The following is a 24833-nucleotide window of genomic DNA, read 5'->3' as shown; positions in this document are numbered from 1 at the left end:
ATAACTGGTATGTAAAAGAAGTGGTTGTTAACAATTTGATTTTTAGCTTGACTATTCGAAGAATAAGGAGAGCTTATACTACTCACCCAAGCGTCGGCATCACACCTTGGTTAAGGTTTTGCATGTAAGCACCTTTAGGTCATTATCTCAGCAAATGCATCATGTATTGCATTAAAACTTTAGATATGTATTCCCAACATATAATCCAACTTAATTAATCAAGTTAGATAACACTTATTTGAATATAATGCAAACTATGGGCCTTTATTATTTGACTTAGAAATTCTGGACAAGGTTTTGCATGTAAGCACATATAGGTTAATGTCTTGCCAACTACTTGATTTATTGAATTGAGACTTAATACAATGATCCATGCATGTTTCGCCAAAACTTTTCAATCCTTCCACTGAGAAATGGCAAAATTGTCGAGCGCGCTCTCTCTGTGACAGCTCTTGTTTATTAAGTGGAAAGTACTCCCCAACAGGCTTAATGAATATGGCCCCAGGATTTCCAGTATTGCCATATATTTATAACAATTTGCGTAACAATATCATTTAAAGTTACTTTTACATTTTTTTTTTGTAAACATAGTAGGCATCCACACCACACATTTATATATTTACATTTGCTTAGTCCTTTGTAAAGGTAAAATTGAGGTTCATAATGCATATCAAGCAAGGAGTTATGATATCCTTGTTTATTTCAATATTGCACTCGCATTGGTCTAGCTCAAAGTCATTTAAATGAATAATATACGCACCATATATCAGCTGTTCTTTTATACAAATTGATGTTGTTAGTTACATTTCTTTAATAACAAATACTCAAATGCAGAAGATACTGCTAATTTTTAATTGTAATGAATAGTTATTTAAAATGATAATATAAGTATTAATTGCACTTTTTCTTGCATTTATGCTGTATGAACGCAACAGGGCAAGCGAGCAAATTACCAAAAAGCGCTAGCACTTCATGGAATCTTCCTGCGTGCCCTACTGCATTCATGCAGTATAAATGCAAGAAAAAATGAGATTAATCCTTAAAGGGACCCTCTGATAGCAATTAGCAAATAGCCCCTCCGACACCAGCTCCTACGCGCCTGAGAAGCAGGTTTTTCAGGAAATGTGTATTCTACAATACGATTGGGTCAAACTATCACATGGCTTTTAAGCCAAAATCAATAGACATTTTAAGTGTAATGTAATGTTGGTTTAACAAATTTTTTATTTTAATAGCAATCAATGAGAGAGAACACAAACCCTTCACTCCTCCCTCCACCCCCATCACTTTCCCCTGAGGCCTTACATGCATACTAAGTTATTTCCTTATCAACCCTTTTTATTATCTCTAACTATTTAGTATCCCGCTGTGCACAATAAAGATAGAAACTGTGCACTTTAAAGAGACTTTTCATAGACAAATGTAAAAAGCAACGATTTGGAAACATGTTTTCCTGGCCTAGATGCACATATTGCAAATTGTTATTAGAAGTAAAACTAAACAAGGTTTCCATCAAAATTTGCATTTTGCAAGATATGGCTGCAAATAATTAAATCTTTGTTTAGAAGTCGTCAACTGGTTACTGCGATTGGGATAAAACACAAGGCAACACAATCGTAGCTGACATACTACAATATTTATCAATACTATCATATGACAATACTGCAGGTGCTGGTGCTAAATTTAAAACTGCCGCTGATTTCCTGATCAATCAGCAGTTGGAATATTGGTACATGTTTATTAAGGCAAAGATAAAAAAATCTGAAAGAAAACAGTTAAATAGGAGGGGTGTTCAGAAACTTTCGGGACAAGTGCCATAGCATTCTTAAATTTTAATAGTTGTACACAATTCTTTAAACAAATATAGCTCTATATACCTATCTATATAATTTATTTTCAGTTCTTAGCAAAATTACAAAATTACAAAATGAAAAATAAGATGCTAGTTATTATCACCATAGCAACATAATGTAAACATGAGCAGGGCAACTAAATGTATACATAATTGCAGAAGATCTATGGCGTAATATTGGACAAAATACACAAAAGTCATGTGAAATTTTCTCAAAAATATTCCCCAGAGTACTTCACAGTTCACACACTTCTGGTCTTCGTAAATCCAAGTTTTAAAGCAGTTGTTGGAAGTTTTCTGTTGGTATTCTCCTGATACACTCCCGAACACCACTGGCAGGTCTTTCACATTGTCGAAACGTGAGCCTCTGGACTTGTTCTAGATGGTGGGGAAAGAGGCCAAAAGTCACATGGTGCTAGGTCCAGAGAGTACATGGGAAGTTGTATAGTTTTAATATCTTATCCAGCAAGTGCCGTCTTAGTAACGACAAACATATGGGGTGGTGTATTGTCATGGCGAGATAGAATTTGCCAACTCTGGCCTCTTTCTCCTTACTGCCCTTATCATATTAGTCAAGCTGCATCACCTAAAAGCGGTAATTTTGCATTTATTTTTATGCTGAACTAATTATTAAGCCTTCGGCTAGTTTTACATAATTTTATAGTATCTTATCTTATGTAAAAACAGACATTAAGTATAGCTTATATAAACTAATTAATACCTTTGAATAGTAGATGGCTGTCAACGTCATTCCTGAGGGTACTGCGTGGCTTAGGATGACGCCTTTCATGTCGAAGAATACAAGAAATAGATTAATTTATCACAGACGTCCTCACCAAAACGTAAGAGATGGAGAATTCGGTGTCTTCCACACAGAACTGAGTTGTTTAGATTTGGGGTCATAAAGACTAACCCACCTTTCATCAGCAATGATGATGGATCTACGAATCTGTTACCATGGCTCCTTTTTTTTTAAGAAAAAAAATACTCTCAGCAACTCATTGTTGCTGAACAGAAGAGAACACATAGAATCTAGCAAGCACAAACCATTCCCATGCCTAACTGTAATGATTTTATCATGAACAGATGCAGTCCCTAGTCCAACTTTCAATGTGATATCCCGAATAGGTATTCTCTGGTCAGCTCTCAGTAACGTCGCAATCTCATCTGCTTTTTCTGATGCTGAGTTGGGACGTCCAGCCCTTGGCTCATCAACTGCGTCACGCATAGGGTCTTTCTTGAAAGTGTTCTACCACTCATAGACATAGCCGTAGCACCATACGTATTTTGGATCATAGATATAGTGTCTCTTGTCTGCTTTTACCCATCAAGATGCAAAATTTGACGTATTATCATTGTTTTGGATGCATTCTTGATAAAGTCACTTAATGCCTCTACTTGTTTACTGTGCAGACTGGAATGATCATATCCAGTAGATTCCCAGAATATTGTCAACATACATTACCTTACCTTCAATTTGCAGAGCTAATTTAAGGACCATAAATGTAAAACAAACTTGTAGTTCTACAGTCAGTTTCGATGTTGATGTAATAGTGCCCCACTCAAGCTTACCCGACTTTACCATAACCACAAAATAAATTGTCTAAATCAAAGAGTATGTGTATGCATAATTTGAATGACTAGATGAAATGTGTAGGTACAAATACTGAAAAATTCATATGAAACTGCAAGAAATTAAAATATGACAGCATTTGTCAAAAAAACTTTCCGAACACACCTTGTATATTAATATCAAGTGTTTAATGTTGATTTAACAAATTTGGCAGTCTCAGATCATGGTCACACCCTTTTTGGTCTTTTTCGGATTTTAGCCTAGTTAGGGCAATATTCTGGATGCCAGGGTTAGGTACGTCAAATACCTCTATTATAGCAAACTGGTTTTGTATGTATTCTAAAGAAAACTGACATTATTAAAAATTAATATCTTTATGTTAATCTGGTACCATATTCTAAGAAAGTAGACATACATTTTCAATATTAAAATTGAATAGTATTCTGGACGCCAGTTTAAAATTATGTGGTATTCTGATTTCTTGTCCAAAAAAAGTATTATTCCAGATCCCAGGGGGGGAGTGGCCAGGTGACAATGTGTTACAGAAACAGTAATTTTATCTTTAATTCAACTTAAAACTGACGTGAAACTTCTCATTTTCCGATCTTTCAGGGCCAAAAATGCTAATTTGTAATATTTTTTTGGTATGTATTTTATGCTTGATTTTATGTCATATCTTTGTCTTCACATAAAACACATCCACATTATACCTAAATGATATGAAATCACTATGTATCTAAATGTAATAAAATTGAACATCAGATCGTTCATCAGATAATCATCTCAAGATATCTCTCCAGATGTGGCAATAAAGAAAATTAATACTTCCTTAAAAAGGAATTTTTAGCCTCTCATTTGCCTTTGCATATAAGACAATGGCCAAAATAGGCAGTCTCATCTCTGACTACAAGGAGTATGAAGAAAATCTACAGTGTGTCGGGAAGAGAGCTAGCTATCAGCTTGACAAATCGTATTGATTTTTGACAAGAAGTTGTTCACCAATAGATAAACTGGGAGGAAAATCGACTCTTGGTGGAGAGGCATTGCCTTATTGTCAGAATCTTTATAGGGAGAAACACAGTGTCTAAATTTTGTGATTCTGTGACAGTGTTCAATTCCAAGGCTTGTTAAAATGCTGAGAATGTAATTATGCTTGTGAGCTGATTTCAACTTAAATCTAATTTAGTCAACTCAGTCTTTGAAAGATGTGACATGGGTATGGTTACGAGGGTCACAGCCAGGATGGTATTATAAGTGATTTTTGTTCCCATGTGGATCCTGGCGCATAAACACATCAAGGAATTGCAAATTATGGTACAATATTTCACATTTGTAAGTATAATTTTAGAAATTAATGTAGCAATCGATCTCTACTTAAATAAAGATGTTTTGAGATAGTGTAATTGTTATGTGAGGACTATTATTTCATTCACTGTAATCCAGCTTTACATTTCTCTTTTATATTATGAAACGGCTCAAGTGATGTAATTTAAAGGGCTTCTCAGTGTTCGTCAAAGAAAAATGTCAATATATTGTCATTAACAAAGTCTTTAGGTCATTGTTGCTAGCATTGGAGTTGACGTCGTAATCGGCGCCATTCTGATTATTTTTTTAACCTAGGCCATACCTTTTAAACTGTTCAAGATATTCAAATATACATTTTTATTTATTATGAAACTTGGTACAATGGTTACTACAGACTTAATGTACATAAACATGTTCGGCATGACCCATAAATCTGGCTGTAATAATTGTTGGGTTATGCCTTTTTCACTGTAAGATAACAGAAAATAACATTAATAACATAAATTTGAAGCAGAAATTCTCCTGTCAGATTGTGCAAATCATTCTGAGGTTGGTGCGTAAGAACACCCCAGTGTTAAGCAAGAGTTCGATAGTGCCAGTCATACCAATCTTGTTATACTTGATGGTGCAAGTGATACCCAAGTTTGAATGTCAGACTGCCGAAGTCGTAATTATGCCAATGCCAAATGTGTCGATGATACCCAAGTTGGTGTGTCGGACTGCCGAAGTCGTACTTAAGTTGCTTTGCCAGATTGTGTCGATTATACCCAAGTTGGTGTGTCAGACTGCCGAAGTCGTACTTAAGTTGCTTTGCCAAATGTGTCGATGATACCCAAGTTGGTGTGTCGGACTGCCGAAGTCGTACTTAAGTTGCTTTGCCAGATTGTGTCGATTATACCCAAGTTGGTGTGTCAGACTGCCGAAGTCATACTTAAGTTGCTTTGCCAAATGTGTCGATGATACCCAAGTTGGTGTGTCGGGCTGCCGAAGTCGTACTTAAGTTGCTTTGCCAGATTGTGTCGATTATACCCAAGTTGGTGTGTCAGACTGCCAAAGTCGTACTTAAGTTGCTTTGAGAGATTGTGTCGATTATACCCAAGTTGGTGTGTCAGACTGCCGAAGTCGTACTTAAATTGCTTTGCCAGATTGTGTCGATTATACCCAAGTTGGTGTGTCAGACTGCCGAAGTCATACTATACTACTATGCCATTATGTGCAAATGATACCCAAGATAGTGTGTCAGACTCAGCCGAAGTTGAACGAAAGTTGCTTTGCCAGATTGTACAAGTGATATCCAAGTTGGTATGTCAGACTGCGGAAGTTGTACTGAAGTTGCTTTGCCAGATTGTACAAGTGATACCCAAGCTGGGTTGTCAGACTGCAGAAGTTGTACTGAAGTTGCTTTGCCAGATTGTACAAGTGATACCCAAGTTGGTATGTCAGACTGCGGAAGTTGTACTGAAGTTGCTTTGCCAGATTGTACAAGTGATACCCAAGTTGGTATGTCAGACTGCGGAAGTTGTACTGAAGTTGCTTTGCCAGATGGTACAAGTGATACCCAAGTTGGTATGTCAGACTGCGGAAGTTGTACTGAAGTTGCTTTGCCAGATTGTACAAGTGATACCCAAGTTGGTATGTCAGACTGCGGAAGTTGTACTGAAGTTGCTTTGCCAGATTGTACAAGTGATATCCTAGTTGGTATGTCAGACTGCAGAAGTTGTGCTGAAGTTGCTTTGCCAGATTGTACAAGTGATACCCAAGTTGGTATGTCAGACTGCGGAAGTTGTACTGAAGTTGCTTTGCCAGATTGTACAAGTGATACCCAAGTTGGTATGTCAGACTGCGGAAGTTGTACTGAAGTTGCTTTGCCAGATTGTACAAGTGATACCCAAGTTGGTATGTCAGACTGCGGAAGTTATACTGAAGTTGCTTTGCCAGATTGTACAAGTGATATCCTAGTTGGTATGTCAGAGTGTCAAAGTCATACTTAAGTTGCTTTGCCAGATTTTACAAGTGATACCCAAGTTGGTATGTCAGACTGGGGAAGTTGCACTGAAGTTGCTTTGCCAGATTGTACAAGTGATACCCAAGTTGGTATGTCAGACTGCGGAAGTTGTACTGAAGTTGCTTTGCCAGATAGTACAAGTGATACCCGAGTTGGTATGTCAGACTGTCAAAGTCATACTTAAGTTGCTTTGCCAGATTTTACAAGTGATACCCAAGTTGGTATGTCAGACTGCGGAAGTTGTACTGAAGTTGCTTTGCCAGATTGTACAAGTGATACCCAAGTTGGTATGTCAGACTGCGGAAGTTGTACTGAAGTTGCTTTGCCAGATGGTACAAGTGATACCCGAGTTGGTATGTCAGACTGCAGAAGTTATACTGAAGTTGCTTTGCCAGATTGTACAAGTGATACCCGAGTTGGTATTTCAGACTGCGGAAGTCGTAAAAGTTGCTTTGCCAGATTGTAGTCAAAAATAGCAAGGGAGGTTTTATCCATTTGAGGTTTTTGTTCACCTAGTTAAAAAAGGTCTGCCTTGTCAAAATGGCATAGGAGGTTTTGTTCATCTTGTCAACAATAGCATGGGGGGTTATGTTCACCTAGTCAACAATGGCATGGGGGGTTATGTTCACCTAGTCAACAATTGCATAGGAGGTTATGTTCACCTAGTCAACAATGGCATAGGAGGTTATGTTCACCTAGTCAACAATGGCATAGGAGGTTATGTTCACCTAGTCAACAATGGCATAGGAGGTTTTGACCAAGGGAGGTTTTGTTCACCTAGTCAAAAATGGCATGAGAGGTTTTGACCAAGGGAGGTTTTGTTCACCTAGTCAAAAATGGCATGAGAGGTTTTGACCAAGGGAGGTTATGTTCACCTAATCAAAAATAGCATGAGAGGTTTTGACCAAGGGAGGTTATGTCCAAGGGAGGTTTTGTCCAAGGGAGGTTTTGTTCACCTAATCAAAAATAGCATGAGAGGTTTTGACCAAGGGAGGTTATGTCCAAGGGAGGTTTTGTTCACCTAGTCAAAATGGGATGAGAGGTTTTGACCAAGGGAGGTTATGTCCAAGGGAGGTTTTGTTCACCTAATCAAAAATAGCATGAGAGGTTTTGACCAAGGGAGGTTATGTCCAAGGGAGGTTTTGTTCACCTAGTCAAAATGGCATGAGAGGTTTTGTCCATGGTAGGTTTAGTCTGACTCCCCCATATTTGTTATGTTAGGGGAAACATTATATTTTGTAGCTGCTTAAAGTGGTCATGCACTGTTGTATATGGTAAAAAAACATAGACTAGTATTATTTGTATTTCAGTCTGCTTTGTTACATTACAAAGGTAATCAGAGCCTCCAAAAGTAGATTAACCTGTATTATGATGATCAAGTGTGCATATTAACATTGATACAAAACTCATCATTGTTCCTGATTCTAATTCCTCATTTTTATTGTGCGATATATCAGGAGCTTGATAACTATAGCTTGAGAATAACTTCCACAGCAGTAGGATAGTAGAATAATTGGATTTCCAGATAATGATACTGCCTTAATTTAATTGTTCCTGGTTTATTGAGTTCTGAATGTGCACTAATATTATTAGCATGATGATTATTTATTTTTTCAAGAAAAAGCGATAATCAATTATTTCTCCTAAATTGTCTCATCCTGCTGTGAATTTTGATTTCTTGTAATTGAATGAAATTATTTCCTTGTCATTTGAAAAATTGAACATAGATTTTCTTCATTATACCCCAAGACAGATATATATACCTATATATATATGGGGGCTCTATAGGAACTGAGACCTTCCTGTACCACTCTTGTGGCAGATCTGTGGTCTAGTGTGAACACACTTGACTGTCAATCCAGGGGTCTCAGGTTTGATTCCCCACCGCTAAAAATTACTAACCGTCTTCCACTAGGGACATTAAATGAGGGTTCCAAGTGACAGTGCTATACACTGGTGCACGTTTCAGAATCAGGGTAGCTCTAACCAGGGTTACATTCTGTCTGTGCATTTATATTGCTCCAAAGTCCTAAAATGACTAACAGTCCTCTAGATCTGGAGCACTCGCCAAATGGGCTGTGCCTAAGTGCGAGTATTAATAAGTTTAAACACCTGTACCACCTTGTCCTATTATTTTGTGCCGCATCCCTGAAAAGCCTTGTGTCGCTAGTACCTTAACAAATACTGCACCTTCACTCATGGACCTTCATGGGAATGTTGGTCGGGGTAGGTATATGTCCACCTTCTTTCATGGACCTTCATGGGAATGTTGGTCGGGGTAGGTATATGTGCACCTGCAATTTGTGTGTCATTTCACATGGTCTGTCAAGAATTTATGATGGTATTCACTTAGTAAGAAATTGTCTGAAAAATACTATTCCTGTGTTCAGCTCGCTTCTGGGGGATGTTCTTCACTTTTGTGATAGCTCTTTTTAAGTACACTTTACAGGAGTGGATCCAGGATCGAATGTTAGAGGGGGCGTAACTCAGGGGTGTAAACCTTTTGACTTTGCCCCCTTCCCTTAGAACAGAACTTTATTCAGTGTAAAATGTTGGCATGGGAGTTTGGAGGTACTTAATTCCTCTTGAAAATTTCAACAATATCTAGTTCCAAATAGTGCATTCTTAACATATCTTATGAAAATGGGTCCCTGTATGCCAAATTTTGTGTTTCTGCTTACTGAACCTCTGGAGTCCCAAGTTCCATTTGAAAAGACAACTTAAAGTCAACTTTATTGCATGCCAATTGATGCAGTCTGAGATGGTTAAATATGCAAATTAATGCATGATTAAACTCTTTAAACATCGATGTCTTGGAAATGTGCATCCAGTTAATAAAAGGTTAGATTTTAACCATAATCAAAATTGTGACGATTGTTTTTTAACCTGAAATCTGTAAATTAAGCAAAATGGACCATTAAAAGATATGCCAAATCATCAATAAACCATTGAGTGCCTCACAGTCTTCGCCTAGTCTTCTCCCCGAAAATCTAATTAGAGGCAAACCAAAAGTAAAATTTGATTATATGCCATGATAGAAGTGCTTTTAAGTATTGATCAACTTCAGGCAGTAGAAAGTTAGATGGAAAACTAAAACTATATGGAGGGTTCTGAATACATAGAACAGATATTTAGCCAGGATAAATCAGGCATAGACAAATCGGCTCTGCATGGATAAATTGGGCATAGACAATCAAATCAAGTAAACCTTCCTATTACATATCATTTTCTGTGATTCTTTGGCTCGGAATAGCCAATAATCAAGAAACATAGAATTGTACAAATATACGAGGCTATATGTTTTGGTAATAGACCAAGATGGAACAGACTGTGTCTTAAGATATAATCAGGCATCAAACAAATGACACATCTTGAATTTAAATGTGGATAATATTTTATAATGTTTAATTGAACAGTATAAAAAGTTATGATATTTACATTTATATCTAAAAAATAGTAAAAAATCAATGGCATAGGGTTCTAAAGCTGTTGGCCGGGTCTTTGGGATCTGCTACTGTTTAGGGTCTTTGGTTTCTGATGCAGTTGGGTTTTTGGGTTTTGATGCTGTTTAGGGTCTTTGGGTTCTCAATGGGATGCTGTTGGGTTATTGAGTTCAGATGCTGTTCAGGGTCTTTATGCTCTGATGCTGTTGGGTCTTTGGATTCTGATGATGTTGGGTCTTTGGATTATAATACTGTTCAGGGTCTTTGAGTTCTCACTGGGATGCTGTTGGGTCTTTGGGGTCTGTTACTGTTTAGGGTCTTTGGATTTGGATGCTGTTGGGTCTTTGGAATATGATGCTGTTGGGTTCTTGGGTTCTGATGCTGTTCAGGGTCTTTATGCTCTGATGCTGTTGGGTCTTTGGATTCTGATGCTGTTCAGGGTCTTTGGGTTCTCACTGGGATGCTGTTGGGTCTTAGGGTCTGTTACTGTTTAGGGTCTTTGGATTTGGATGCTGTTGGGTCTTTGGAATATGATGCTGTTGGGTTCTTGGGTTCTGATGCTGTTCAGGGTCTTTATGCTCTGATGCTGTTGGGTCTTTGGATTCTGATGCTGTTCAGGGTCTTTGGGTTCTCACTGGGATGCTGTTGGGTCTTTGGGGTCTGTTACTGTTTAGGGTCTTTGGATTTGGATGCTGTTGGGTCTTTGGAATATGATGCTGTTGGGTTCTTGGGTTCTGATGCTGTTCAGGGTCTTTATGCTCTGATGCTGTTGGGTCTTTGGATTCTGATGCTGTTGGGTCTTTGGATTATGATGCTGTTGGGTTTTTTGTATTCTGATGCTACTGGGTCTTTGAATTCTGATGCTGTTGGGTCTTTGGATTCTCAATGCTGTTGGGTCTTTGGATTCTTATGCTGTTGGGTCTTTGGATTCTGATGGGTCATTGGATTCTGATGCTGATGGGTCTTTGAATTCTGATGCTGATGGGTCTTTGGATTCTTATGCTGTTGGGTCTTTGGATTCTTATGCTGTTGGGTCTTTGGATTCTGATGCTGTTGGGTCTTTGTATTCTGATGCTGATGGGTCTTTGAATTCTGATGCTGATGGGTCTTTGGATTCTTATGCTGTTGGGTCTTTGGATTCTTATGCTGTTGGGTCTTTGGATTCTGATGGGTCATTGGATTCTGATGCTGTTGGGTCTTTGTATCCTGATGCTGATGGGTCTTTGGATTCTGATGCTGATGGGTCTTTGGATTCTGATGCTGTTGGGTCTTTGGGTTATGATGCTACTGGGTCTTTGGGCTCTGATGATGTTCAGGGTCTTTGAAATCTAATGCTGTTCAGGGTCTTTATGTTCTGATACTTGTCAGGGTCTTTGGAATATAATGTTGTTCAGGGTCTTTGGTTTCTGATGCAGGGTCTTTGGGTTCTGATGCTGGTCAGGGTCTTTGAAATCTAATGCTGTTCAGGGTCTTTATGTTCTGATGATGTTGGGTCTTTGGGTTCTGATGCTACTGGGTCTTTGGGCTCTGATGATGTTCAGGGTCTTTGAAATCTAATGCTGTTCAGGGTCTTTATGTTCTGATGATGTTGGGTCTTTGGGTTCTGATGCTACTGGGTCTTTGGGCTCTGATGATGTTCAGGGTCTTTGAAATCTAATGCTGTTCAGGGTCTTTATGTTCTGATACTTGTCAGGGTCTTTGGAATATAATGTTGTTCAGGGTCTTTGGTTTCTGATGCAGGGTCTTTGGGTTCTGATGCTGGTCAGGGTCTTTGAAATCTAATGCTGTTCAGGGTCTTTGGGTTCTGATGCTGGGCAGGGTCTTTGGAATCTAATGCTGTTCAGGGTCTTTGGGTTCTGATGCACGGTTTTTGGGTTCTGATGCTGTTGGGTCTTTATCTCACAAGTCTGTGTTTAAAGAAAAAAATTGACATGAAAGTGTTATGAAATTTGGAGGTTAGTGTATAGAAATACAGATCAATGTTTTATACTTAAAATAAGGACATATATCTTGTGATAGAAAACGCAACTCTACCATGTACAAACGCCAAAAGTAATAGTACCTATGATATACCTAATTTATAAATCAGGAACTCTCAAGTTTGAGCGACATAATGACAATGATCAATGTTTGTTTGTTTGCCAAAAAATTTTAAAAAGTAAAAATCTCAATGCCTTTATTAAATATAATAGAATTCAATATTTGAAATAATGATGGTAAAGAAAAAATAAGTTATTTAAGATTGTTTTGTGCAACACAGAATATATGTGGACTTGTACCCAGCTGTGAAAATCATATTGTACTTGCTTAAAAGCTCGCCCAATAAGGTTTTCCCAGCTGTGTACGAGTCCAAATATATCTCTGTACTATACAGAACAATGTTAAATAACATTACAGTATAATATTAAGAGTAAGCGGAGCTCAAAATTGATTAGCAGCTCAGAGTTATAATAGTACCATATTTTATGAATGGAAAACCAAACACTTATTGTCATCGCCTCTGCAATATTGTAGTCACCATCGAGCATACGCTGTAACCTCGGCCATTATTATTTTTTGCGACTCCAAAAACGTTTTCAGATATCAAAATAAAACATGGTGCAAGTTTTGCCCACTTTTTTGACTAAAAAACAACAAACAAGTGTTGACATTTGTTTTACAATTATTTTTATCTTTTTTTTTTTCAATAATTTTTGTTTTCATTATTTATTTTTTTCAATTTTTTTTTTATTGAGTTTTTGAAATAATTGGGCGGTGGATCCTTTAACCAATTTATTAAAAAAAAAGGCCTTACTCTTAATGTTTTGTTCTCGGTTCATGCAGTCAAAATATTGAAATACTGGAGCCAGTATTTCTATAAGATATCAAAACATCATCAGATTCCACAAGAATGTCATAATTCCTTTTAAGAGGAAAATACAATGTTATTAAGGCTATCTAATGGTGCTTTGCGTATCTGGCTCAAGATAAATAGGAAAACAGAGACTCCTTTTAAGCTCGACGGTAAATAAAACTGAAATTGTCCCAAAAGAGCACTTGCTCTTAATGGCTATATTCCTTAGGGCCATTTATTTTAATGGAACTATGCTGGGCTTTTTCTACTCCCACAAATATATGTGGAGTGACAGATGATATTCCATGGTTTTTACGTTTTTCTGTTCTACAATTGGTTCCTATGGTATTGACCTAGTACACATTTATTGTCCCTAAAGTTGTCCATGAATGATTTCTACTCATTTTCCCCCATTCATCATCGACTGAAATGAACCCCTTCATTTTCTGGTTAACGTTATTTGCATTTTCTTATTTGGTTTGGCAAAGTGGGAATTGACACAATGTGTTTGTGTGATCAATACCAATATGAATTATATTTGCCAATTAGTTTTTTTGTCCTGTAACTCATGAATTCAACCGAATATTGGGAAATTGCTTGTTTCATTTATGTCGTTATAATGTTACTATGGTAACAAATTTATAATTATTTGACAAAAAATCAGTAAGCGACACCATAATGGAAACAAATGGAAAGTTACAATATGGATTTTACAATACTGCTATATTTTTTATTGTCCTCACAATTATACATATATAATATAAGGCATATATACATATATATTTGATTTCTTTATTTTATTCTAGTTCTCTGAGACTTATTCATAAACATTACTTACAGAAATGTTCAACTTTTTTGAATTCTTAATTTAAATTAAAACAATGTTTTTACACTTAAAATATGAAAATAAGCAGGGAAATGGTCAAAATAATACAAGCAAAGGAATATAAATGAAAAAAATATTTAAGATATTTGTTATTAAAAATTTGAAAATTTTCACAATCATGTTGAAAATTTTCACTATTAAAGGAGATTTATGAAATTGGCCCCTGTTTAGTAACTGCAAAACAAACAAAAAGTTAAGACTTAGACTCGACCTTAAATATGGAGAATTTAACTTAAACCTTGAGATTTGACCTTCAAGTTGAAGTTTGATTTTAGATATTGATATTTGACCTTGTATATAGAGGTTTGACCTTTTCTATTGAGATAATTGACCTTAGATATTGCGATTTGACCTTAAACATGAAGATCAAAGAAACCTTATAGTACATGGAGATTTGACCCAAGAGTTGAGATTTGATTTTAAATATTGAGATTTGACCTTGTATATTGAGGTTTGACCCTATTTATTGAGATTTGACCTTACAGATTGAGATTTGACTGTAGATATTGAGATTTGACCTAAGATATGCAGTGGGTCTTGTCCCTGTATATAAAAGTCTCCATTTGTTTGAAATTTTGACTATGACCTTCTTGGTGTTTCTTCCCAAGGTCATTCACTTGAAATTATGTAAAATGCTTGCTAATAATGAATCTTTTTCTATAACTTTTTAGATGATTTTAAACATTTTTAGGTAAAATTACCTTTTGAAGATGTTTTATCATCTTTCAACGCATGACTGTATCAAATGAATGAGTCCCTTCATCATGCAATATTTTTTTATCCGTCATAACTTGAAAATTTTGAAGGTAATAGCATGAAACATAGTAGATATTATTTTCACTTAGTATTGCCATTCAGGTCTCATTAATTGCCCATACATTGTCTGAGAAAAAGAGATGAGCATTGGCACCTGCTTGCGGTGCAGTCGCTACACTCCATAATGTCAGTTAATATACTGACTATCTGGAATTGCTTCTAATGGCAAGAATTGGTAAATTCTCCCTCTCAGAAACAGAATGACAGATGACCATAATGGTAATTCCTAGACTCATTCATCATTGACCAGTGGCCAACTTGTAATCATTGGTCAATATCTGTCTCCAATGGTTAGAAACTTCATTTGTTTCCATGTGTTTGAGATGTCAACTGCCCATAGTGGTCACTCCTAGACTCATTCACCATTGACCAGTGGCTATCTTGTAATCATTGGTCAATTTCTGCCATCATTGGTTAGCAACCTCATTTGTTTCACTGGTGTTCAAGATGTCAACTGACCAAATGCATATTGGGTCATTCTTTAGACCCATTCATCATTGACCAGTGACTATCTTGTAATCATTGGTCAATATCTGCCTGCATTGTTCAGCAACCTAAGTTATTTCCATGTATTTGAGATGTCAAATGACCATAGTGATCATTCATAAGACACATCCATCATTGACCGGTGGCTATCTTGTAATCATTGGTCAATGTTTGCCATCATTGGTTAGCAACCTCATTTGTTCCCATGTGATTGTGATGTCAACTGCCCATAGTGGTCATTCATTAGGACACATCCATCATTGACCATTGGCTACCAGTAATCATTGGTCAATCTTCTACTTTTGGTTAGGAACCTCATTTGTTTCCATGTGTTTGAGATGTCAACTGCCCATAGTGGTCATTCCTAGGACACATCCATCATTGACCAGTGGCTATCCTGTAATCATTGGTTAATTATAAGTTCTACCATTGGTAAGCAACCTTAATAGTTTCACTGGTGTTCAAGATGTCAACTGCCCATAGTGGTCACTCCTAGACTCATTCACCATTGACCAATGGCTAGCTTGTAATCATTGGTCAATTTCTGCCATTGTTGGTTAGCAACCTCATTTGTTTCACTGGTGTTCAAGATGTCAACTGACCATAGTGGTCATTCCTCAGACACAACCATCATTGACCAGTGGCTATCTTGTAATCATTGGTCAATTTCTGCCATTATTGGTTAGCAACCTCATTTGTTTCACTGGTGTTCAAGATGTCAACTGACCATAGTGGTCATTCCTAAGACACAACCATCATTGACCAGTGGTTATCTTGTAATCATTGGTCAATTTCTGCCATCATTGATTAGCAACCTCATTTGTTTCACTAGCGTTCAAGATGTCAACTGACTTATTCATCATTGACCAGTGGCCAACTGTAATCATTGGTCAATATATGTCTCCATTGGATAGCAACCTTACTTGTTTCCATGTGTTTGAGATGTCAAATGACCATAGTGGTCATTCATAAGACACATCCATCATTGACCAGTGGCTATCTTGTAATCATTGGTCAATGTTTGCCATCATTGGTTAGCAACCTCACTTGTGATTGTGATGTCAACTGGTCATAGTGGTTATTCCTAGACACATCTTATCATTGACCAGTGGCCAACTGTAATCGCTGACCAATATCTGCCATCTTTGGTTTGCAACATCATTTGTTTTCCATGTGTTTAAGATGCCAACTGACCATAGTGGTTATTCCTCACACATTCATCATTGACCAGTGGCCAAATAAATGAAATACAATGCACAAAATATAACTCACTGTTAAATATTATTGTTTTCTTGTTGGTTTTCTTCCTGATTGTAAGAAGAAAAAGGTTTTAATGGTTCTTAGGGTTTAATATTCAGCTGCTCCAATAAAACAGTTAAAGCCACTTATTCCCTAATTATCTGTTCATCAATATAATTAACCGAAAAATAAAAGCTTTCGTCCATTTTGTTCACATAGCCGGTTTGCTTCTTTTTCTGAGTAAATCAGTCTGGTCTTCATTTTTGCAAAGTTTAGGCCAATGATTTTTTTATTAAATGTTTTATAGAAGTGTGGACCATTTTTTTACCAAAACCAAATAAATGTTCTGTTTTTGTTTTTTGCAAGCTGCCTGGTTATGTTTTTTTCACTCATCCCATATACAGGAGATGATGACAATTTGTTTATACTTTTATACTGTGTTGTGTCATTCTGTAATTTTGATTGGACACTTAGTAAGATTGAGTATAATATAAGCCAATCAGATCTCTAAATCTCATAATTTCAAACAGCTATTCTTTGAATCAAGATTTTGGTGGCATATCCACTGTGGATGCCAACAACAGCTCTTTGTCTGAGTATTTTAAGCTCATCCTCGACATGGATCTAATGTAATCAAAACCTACCATCCGAAAAATTAACTTGTTATTATATTATATCATTGTGTGATGTTGTTTCTAAAATTTGCTTCTTGGAGGCAAAGCAATTTTGATGATATCAAATACGAAAAGTTCTTGTGTACAGACAGTCGAGAGAAGTAGTAGGGTGCACCATTTCTTTTGGTGTTCTGATTTGATATTGAATTTGGGTTTAAATTGGGTTTTAGATTTGCATATATAATCAGGGCTTCTAAAAGTTTGGAACCTGAATAGGTCCGGACCCGACGACAACAGCCCCCCCCCCAAAAAAAAAAAAAGAAAAAGAAAAGAAAAAGAAAATAAATAATCCCCCCCCCCAAAAAAAAAGACCAGTTCTAAAGTCCAATTGTATAAAAATGCCACACATTCTCGCAATGTGTATTCTGTCAAAAAAATTTGCGATGTGGCAATTCGTAAGAGGGCTCTAGAACCATCATAGCCGAATTAGATAGTAATTGATACAAACTTAATTTCAAATGAGTATCTCATCGAGTTCTGCAGTGTTTCTAACAAGAAACGCTGCTGCGTCGGATTGTAATTAACTGCAGCCGGCGAAAACGGTCAGATGAAAAAAAGTGAAACAGTATTATGATTTATTTGCTTAATACTACTACAAACTAACAGTTGGTCAACATATTTCAACTGATAATCTTGGATAATCATATGTATCTCAATCAATCGGCGCTTCTACCTATTAGTTTTATAGCGACAACAAATGTTTCATTACAGTGTATTAAAGTAACGTAAGCGGCGCACTCAGCTTTAAGACTCTGTAGTTAATCAAGCGTGTCCCTGTTGATATCCTATAGGACTGGGTTAGTTAATTTGGAATTCTCATGCTTTCGCAGATTAACAATTACAATTGTTTTTATCTTAAAAACTGTTAACTTAACCAGCAATGCTACTTTGATTAGTACAGTTTAAATTTAACGATAATGAACAAACAGATACATCATGTAATGATCAACGACATAGCAATCTTGAAAATATGGACTGATTTTAACACCTAATCAGGATAGCTGCAAGCACATAATTTACTTATAATTTGTTTAATTGTGTCTTCTGTGACCTACCACTACACGTGATTGAACCGATTGCAAGCGTCTGCTTATTAACAGATCGAGTGTTCAGCGAAGCGGAAAAAGCAGCTGGTTGCATTGGTCTGATGGTAACTAGGACACTTTTATTGGAGGTAGTTTTGAATGTGCGAATGACCCAAGAATGTTTGTGCATTACAATTTTTACTGACTTAGTCGTTTTGGACCGAAATTATAAAAAAATGAGAAAATTTCGGACCAATTTTTTCGACACTTTTTGAAACTGAAATTGGTCTGGCTTGGTCAAAATCGATCCAGACCGGCAAATTGCCGGTCTTTAGAAGCCTTGTATATTATTTAGCCATTTTAGTGCATGCAAAACATGAAAATATTTTCTTAATAAATATTAATATCCATTATTGTCATTAAGAATAAAAAGAAAAAGAAAAAAGAATGCTACCCTACTGACCAAATTTGTTCCAAAGTTCCCTTTTAACCAGTATTTCCCCCAGGATTTATTTAATGGATGTTGGGCTGATAAAGGGAATGGGCCAAGGACGGGTGTTTTTTAATATTTCATTCACCAATTGTGCAACTTGAGGTATTTTTCAAGATCTTTCAAAGCTCATTAAGTGAAAGTCAATCTCACTCAAAATGATAGGTAAACACAATGAATACAAGTAAATAAAATGTAATTTCTTCTTGTAATATTTAGTTTCGTAGTTAAGTAATTCTTACATAAAATGGACATAATTATATATCATAGGTGAAACAAAATATGAATATGTCACAATGAGTCACCATCAATACAGCAGTAAACACATGACCATGTCATTTAATAGTTCACTGGTTACCCGGGAAGACGCTGATTCTCGCTATGTGCCCGTCCCGACACAGCCACATCATAGTCGACCTTTCCACATCAGAGCAGCCTCCATGGAAATTTTCGTTATCTATGCATAAATGATATTTTAAATGTATATATGATAGGGGCATAATTGGTCCGCAGATTCACGGATTTTTGCGAATATAATGACTCCAGAAACCAATTTTTCTTTTTTAGTTTTTTATAGATTTTAAAAAGTTAAGTGTAGGTAACTTTAGTTATTTGTTGTTTGATAGTATTGACACTCCAGCTTGCTTCAAATTTGATGTCAGGAGAGCTCTCAAAAGGGCTTTTAAAAAGCGGCAGGATGCTTCATTCCCATTACCCCCATTGAGGGCATAAAATGGTTTCTGCCTTTCAGCTTTAATCGGCACATCCCTGATATTATGAGCAATTTTAAGAGGAGTCTCAACCAGGCTTATGGTGCATTGAATGCAAGCTTGTGAGAAGTATTATTGTAAAGAAAAATGTTTTTGAACATTCTCATAGATACTACCGAAATGTATGAACATGTATGTAAGACTTAACATTTATTTTTGAAACCAATAAAATAAATTCAGTTTTACTCTTTAAAGCTGCACACTCACAGAATGACCATCTTGGCAACTTTTGGAAAAAAAATTAGACTTGGAATAAGCCAATTTTTGCATAAATGTCTGGAAACCAATGATCAGATCACAGTTTTTCATATGTATGCTTGAAAATGTATGTTTTATGGCTTAAAGTGTTACTAATGCTTTAAGGAAAATGAGTTTATTAGCATAAAGCATCAATTTTTGTCCATATCTATGAAAATCTGCTAGCTGATTTTTTGTCATCAGTCTTATATCACTGTTTTTCAGACATTCAAGAGAAAAATGGCTCATTCCAAAACAAAAAATAAAAATAAGTTTCAAAACAGTCAATCTGTGAGAGTGCAGCTTTAACAAATCTTATGTGTGGGTTGATTCTTTTTTTCACAGCAAGCAACAATATGTTTCTCTCCCATAGTTCAAGTACTAAGTGAAAGATACATACAAAAATCTGAAAATAATTTCCGGGATGATTGATCAAATATCATAAACAATTTTCTTGGAACTTCTCCACAAAGAATAACAGCAGCGAGCTTGCCAGAGAATTTCTATACAGTAAGGGTTATTGTTTTGATAACTAATGGTTTATCAGTGCCATCTGATTGCTCTATTAAAAGATATTGAAAGACAAGTGTATCATGCAATCATTAATACCGATGTCAGGATGAAATGAGACTAGGAAACAAATATTGTTCAGTAATGGGATTGCATTTTGCAAGTATGATCAGAATGTATTTAATAGGTGATTAATTGTAAAATTTCAGCATCACCAAATGACACATAGTGCATTTGGAACATATAAAGCATAAAATGCAATAGGTTTATTCCTAATGCACCAAATGCATTTTTGTAAACACTGAATTTACTAGCAACCCTCATTACTCTGTTATGGTACTAGACAAATGTATTAGGTTGGTGCCTAATGCAAGGGTACACCAAATGCACTAGGTGAACGAAAAATACACAAGCTACCTTCAATATTACCTGGCTACCCCAAAATGCACTAGCTATCCTTATAATGCACTAGCTACCTTCATAATGCACTAGCTACCCTCATTATGCACTAAATACCCTCAAATGCACTAGCTACCCTAAAAATATACTAGCTACCCTAAAAATATACTAGCTACCCTAAAAAACTACATGTAGCTACCCTCATAATGCACTAGCTACCCTCAAATGCACTAGCTACCCTCAAATGCACACTAGCTACCCTCAAATGCACTAGCTACCCTTAAATGCACAAGCTACCCTCAAAATATACTAGCTACCCTCAAATTGCACTAGCTTCCCTCATAATGCACTAGCTATATGTAACCCTCAAAATATACTACCTACCTTCAAATGCACTTACTACCCTCAAATCATATTAGCAACCCTCAAAATATTGTAGCTTACCATCAAATGCATTAGCTTGTAACCATCACAGTGCTCTAGCTACCCTTAATATATAGTAGCCACCCTCAAAATATACTAGCTACCCTCAAAGTATACTAGCTACCCTCAAAGTTTACTAGCCACCCTCAAAATATACAAGCTACCCTCAAAGTATACTAGCCACCCTCAAAATCTACTAGCTACCCTCAAAGTATACTAGCTACCCTCAAAGTATACTAGCCACCCTCAAAATATACTAGCTACCCTCAAAGTATACTAGCTACCCTCAAAATATACTAGCTACCCTCAAAATATACTAGCTACCCTCAAAATATACTAGCTACCCTCAAAGTATATTAGCTACCCTCAAAATATACTAGCCACCCTCAAAATATACTAGCTACCCTCAAAATATACTAGCTACCCTCAAAGCATACTTAACCTACCCTCAAAATAGACTAGCTACCTTAACAAAATATACTACCTACCCTCAAAATATACTACCAATATACTACCTACCCTCAATGCACTAGTTACCGTACACTGTACCAGATACCCTTCAAATTTACCAGGTACCCTTAACGTTTTCTCTCAAAACTTACTAGTGACCCTCCAAATTTACCAGCTACCCTCCAAATGTAGTAGCTACCCTCCAAACTTAACCAGCTTTCCTCCAAACTCACAAGCTACCCTTCTAATGCGCTAGCTACCCTCCAAATTCACTAGCTACCCTTCAAATCAATAGGCTCACTCCAAATGCACATCTATGCACAAAAAATTACTAGACTTGTACAAGCCAAATGCACTAGGTGAATACCAAATGCATTTATTATACAATGAGATAATTTGGGATTTCAAATTAAAAAAAAGGACATATTTTATACAATTTCTGTAAATATGTTGTCATTTGAAGCACTTTGAATTTTAGCATTTTATGTGTTCTTTGTTTCCAAGCACAGTTCATCTTTGTAGCACACCAGGTGTTCATTTTCAATTGTCTAAATATACATCTCATTATCAAGTACTCCTATATCCTGAAGACCTGTGGAAATGTTCCTCGGTGCCAATTATTGGCTTGGCGATTTCAGTGTTGATATATATGATTGTCTGGCGAAGTGTTCATGTGACTAAAATTGTGTATTGTTTGGATTTTCCAGAACAAAAACGGCATTCTTTTTAAATATTTGGATTGTAGGAACAAGGAAGTAAGATAATTGTTCAGAAATCTGGAATCATGGTAGAATCAGATGGTGTATCTGGTTAAAGTTTTTCTATAATTAAAAGCAGAGTCTGGTAATATTTACCTGAAGTTCTGAGTAGTGACAGAAAGGCTTATAATAGCTGCTTTCATAACTCTTTTAATTGATCCTGCTGGAAGGTGTGTGGATTTTTGTTCTAACTTACATCATGACTTTCTCTTTGCTTGAATTGAGTGAAATTCTTGTTTTTGCAGGTTACTGTAGACCCACACAAAATAATTCATTTATGTTCCACTGGATTAAGAAAAAAATAAAATTGGACTTAGTACAGAAGCGTAGAAATAATTGTAAAACAATTTTTCATTAAAGCCAAATCAAGCAATTAAAGAGCGATTTTTTAAAATTATCAATATCAAAAAGAAAGATTTCTGCATAATGTCCTAAAAATTAACCTTATTTTTTATTTTTTTTTACACAATTTTGAACTCAATCTTGAACTTAATCTCTATTGGACAATGGGAAATGTTCCGATCCCTCCTATTTACTAAAGAGTTTTGATTAAGCAAAAAATAGGATAAACAAAATTTCTAAAATAGTTATAACATATTTTAAGAAAAGAATGTTTTTATACATAAAAAATAATAACCCTGCTTTTAGCAAAAGTTTACGACAACTTATTTACCTGAATCAATGTAATTACAACTGTATTAAGGCACTTATTTTGATAGATTTTGAATATCAAAAAAGGAAATATGAGGTTAGCATGTGACAGAGGTAACATGAAAACAATATGGAGTGAATATATATTATTTTCCACTATAGCTGTAAAGGCAATGGCATGTTCATCTATACTGTTCGCTATGTGTGACCAGATAATTGTTGGAAATTATTGTTTTTGTCAGTATTTGCTCAAAAATAACGTTCAAACATCATTTTAGGCCAAACAATAAAATTTATTCCTGAAGGGTTTAAGGATATCTTCAACATCTTGGGCGTCAGGTAAAATGCTAATCGTGATTATCATGACTTTTAAATCAGATAAAAGCCATTTGAGCAAAAAAGCTGCTAAAAAGAATAAAAAGCTAGTACAATTGCCAACTTGTGTTGTAATCATCTGACAAACGTTTCACATTGCTGCCCTTTAAAACATTTCTTTGAAGATCATTTTTTTTCATTTCAATGTGAAAAAAACATTTCACCTCATTTTGAAAATTCTAAACATGTTTACTGGCAGCATTCTGAACTCCTCGACCATTTCCCAGCAATAACAACCTTAGATGTATATGGCTGGAAATTACAGTGTCAGAAATCTTTATATTTTAACTACGCTGCAAGTAGATCACGTAGTAATTTCAATTTAGCAGTTAATTAACCTATACGACTTTACTGTTTGGAATCTTAATGATTTATCAATAATTCACTTCACTGGCAATCATTTTAAACATAGATGTACAAAATACACATTAAAACACTACAAATAAATACTACTATTATTTTTTTTTTTTATGAACTACTTCTATTGGTGTATTGGAATACATCCGAGGGTGTTTTCGATGGAAAATGGCCGTGGAGTTCCGAATGCACTGGAAGCTGAAATCTTCTTGTATGTGATTGACACTCATGCTAAACCTGTTTCCTATATTAAACTCCAGGCATGGGTAGCTTCCCTTTACAAAACAATACTTAAAAATTGTAAGGAATGTCTCTGCGTAGGAAAATTCTTATTGATCAAATTGCAGATTTCAAATGAAGCTTATTACCACAAAAAAAATCTGGTTCACAGTGAAAAAATGAGTAGATAAAGTAAAAGTAAATATTTTATTTTAACATTGTTCAAAAAATGGGAGCAGTTAAATCCACAACAAAATATTATTTTGGTGTGGCCTAATACAATGTGTAAGATAGTTCTGGATGTAAATTACGGTGCATTAATATGCCATGAGAATTTTCATCTGCAGCAGCTGCTGTTGTTGTTAATTGTTTTGTACAGGATTTTGATCAAATATAGATAAAATGTTTTTGCATAAAAACAAACATTCAACCTCACAAAGTAAATAATTTTCTAGAAAATAAAGTGTATCTTGGTTGGAAAGTATTAATAAAGTCTAGTAAGTATATTTGTTTATTTGGTTGACTTTGAAGATTTTTCTCAGGTAGAGTTCTATTTGTTTTAGTAAGTATCTTAAAACTTTTGCAATTCCAATCCTTTACCCTGCAAAAATTGAGGGCTTTTCTGTAATCTCTTGCAAATCCCGTGTTTTCATATGTTGCCATGGAAATATTTTGTAGGAAATATTTATTTGTGGCTTCATTTCAACATGTGAAATTAATTAGGAAACAAATGGTTTCATAATGTGAATGAGGAAGTAATTAAATGGATATGACAATACTGAGTCATCAACCCTGAATTTACACTACATCTAATAATGTTCAATTGGTATCTGCTTTTTGATGAAAAAAGTCATGGATTTGTCACAGCTTGGGTGTCATTGTCAACAATGCCATCATTGTCATGTAAAAACTTGAAACTTGGCCATAGCTTAAAGGTTACCAGAGACATTATGCACATGGATAGCAAGGCCCATAACTCTAGCTGTAATGATTGATGAGTTATTTATTGTAAGGCCCATAACTCTAGCTGCAATAATTGTTGAGTTCTTTATTGTAA

At 35.8% G+C, this 24833-nt stretch overlaps 1 protein-coding gene across 7 annotated transcripts in view; it reads left to right on the top strand.

Annotated features, from left to right (window-relative positions):
- LOC128237356 (protein still life, isoform SIF type 1-like) overlaps positions 1 to 24833 on the top strand; it is a 124322-nt gene that overhangs the window by 1246 nt on the left and 98243 nt on the right. For 4 of the 7 annotated variants that reach the window (XM_052952795.1, XM_052952794.1, XM_052952793.1 and 1 more), the window contains exon 1: positions 24147 to 24273. The exons of 1 other annotated variant lie outside the window; for it this stretch is intronic. The gene's annotated coding sequence lies outside the window, so the exon portion shown is untranslated. Of the gene's footprint in view, positions 1 to 4666; positions 4758 to 22040; positions 22172 to 24146; positions 24274 to 24833 lie in introns of those variants that run through there. 2 more of the 7 variants (XM_052952789.1, XM_052952788.1) reach the window with 2 other exon arrangements.

The sequence above is a fragment of the Mya arenaria genome, chromosome 6 (assembly GCF_026914265.1).
Source record: "Mya arenaria isolate MELC-2E11 chromosome 6, ASM2691426v1".
Lineage (NCBI taxonomy): Eukaryota > Metazoa > Mollusca > Bivalvia > Myida > Myidae > Mya > Mya arenaria.
Note: the sequence above shows the minus strand (reverse complement) of the source record. Positions and strands in the feature narration are given on the sequence as shown.